The following is a 1929-nucleotide window of genomic DNA, read 5'->3' on the forward strand; positions in this document are numbered from 1 at the left end:
AGTTGGTAGGATCCTGTAATTTCATCCTCGATGGCTTTCGTGGTTAGTGCGTAATTTGAATAATAGTGGTATTAACTTGTCTTCCTTGTAGGCATATTATCCTATCACAGAGAGTGTTGTACCTCATGACAGACCTTGATATGTTCTCTTTGATGATGAATGTGACACCGTTACTCTTCAATTTGTCATTCCTAGCATAGTAAACCATGTGACTGTTAGATTCAAAATGGCCAAAACCAGTCCATTTCAGCTCACTAATGCCTAAGATATTGAAGTTTATGCATTGTATTTCTTTTCTGACAATTTCCAATATTCCTAGATTCATACTAAAAAGATAGGAAAACTTAAAATGGATATCAAAAAAGACTTTGAAAGAGAAAGGAAGGGAAAAAAATGATGAAATAAAAGAACTGAACTAAAGATTTCAAAGGATATCTGGAGAAGACAAAGCCAAGTATTGTAATAAAATGTGCAAAGACCTGGAATTTGGAAACCAAAAAGGAAGAACATGCTCGGTATTTCTCAAGCTGAAAGAACTGAAGAAAAAATTCAAGCCTCCAGTTACAATATTCAAAGATTCTATAGCCCTGGTAAGGCAGTGGTTATGTTTTGGGCTGCTAACCACAACAACAGCAGTTCAAATCCACCAGCCACTCCTTGGGAGAAAGACAAGGCTTTCTGCTCCCATAAAGATTTACAACCTTGGAAACCCTGTACAGGGTTGCTATGTATAAATACTGACTCCATGGCACACCACCACCACAATAGAAAAAATATTGAATGATGCAGGAAATATCAAAAGAAGATTGAAGGAGTATACAGAGTTATTGTACCAAAAAGAATTGGTCGACAGTCATCCATTGCAGGAGGTAGCATATAATAAAGAACCAATTAAGAGGTACTAAACAAAGAATTTAAACTGCACCGAAGACAGTGGGGGAAGGGGAGAATCTCTCCAGGAATTGACAGAATGCCAATTGAGATATTTCAACCAACAGATGTACTGGAGGTGCTCACTTGTGTATGCCAAGAAATGTGGAAGACAACTACCTAGCATATTTGTGCCAATTCCAAAAAAAAAAAAAGGCAATCCAACAGAATTTGGCAATTATAATACAAGGAAAAGGCCAAAGAGACTCTGAAACTTGTTTTCCAGCATAGAGATGTCAAAGCTAATGGAAGAAATGAGGAAACCAAAGAGTTAAAAGAAAATTGTAAAGGGTAGCTCAAGAAGACAAAATCAATTATTATAATGAAATGTGCAAAGACCTGAAGTTAGAAAACCAAAAGGAAAGAACACACTCTGCAATTCTTAAGCTGAAAGAACCGAAGAAAAAATTCAAGACTCCACTTGCAAATATGAATTATTCTATGGACAAAATACTGAATGATGCAGAAAACATCAAAAGAAGATAGAAAGACTCTAAAAAGTCAATATACTAAACAGAAATGGACGATGTTCAATAATTTCAAGAAGTAGCATATGATCAATAAAGAACCAATGGTACTAAAGGAAGAAGTCCAAGCTGCACTGAAGGCATTGACTAAGAACAAGGCTTTGGGACTTGATGGAATACACACTGAAATCTTTGAGCAAAATGATGCAGCATTGGAGGCACTCACTCATCTAAGCCAAGAAATTTGGAAGACAGCTATTTGGCCAACTGATTGGAAGAAATCCATATTTGTTTCAAATCCAAAGAGAGATGACTGAACAAAATGCAGAAATAATCAGATAATATCATTAATATCACATGCAAGTAAAATGTTGTTAAATAGCTGAAACAGTACATTGACAGGGAACAGCCAGAGGTTCAAGCAAGATTCAGACAAGGACATAGAATGAGGGATATCATTGCTGAAGTCAGATATATCATGGCTAAAAGTAGAGGAATCTCAGCAAGATGTTTACTTTTGCTTTATTTTCTA

At 35.9% G+C, this 1929-nt stretch overlaps 1 pseudogene; it reads left to right on the plus strand.

The window, feature by feature from the left end:
- Positions 1 to 827: 827 nt before the first annotated feature.
- Positions 828 to 1929, plus strand: part of LOC102821714 — a 3323-nt pseudogene continuing 2221 nt past the window's right edge.

This window comes from Chrysochloris asiatica, unplaced genomic scaffold, assembly GCF_000296735.1.
Source record: "Chrysochloris asiatica unplaced genomic scaffold, ChrAsi1.0 scaffold00004, whole genome shotgun sequence".
NCBI lineage: Eukaryota > Metazoa > Chordata > Mammalia > Afrosoricida > Chrysochloridae > Chrysochloris > Chrysochloris asiatica.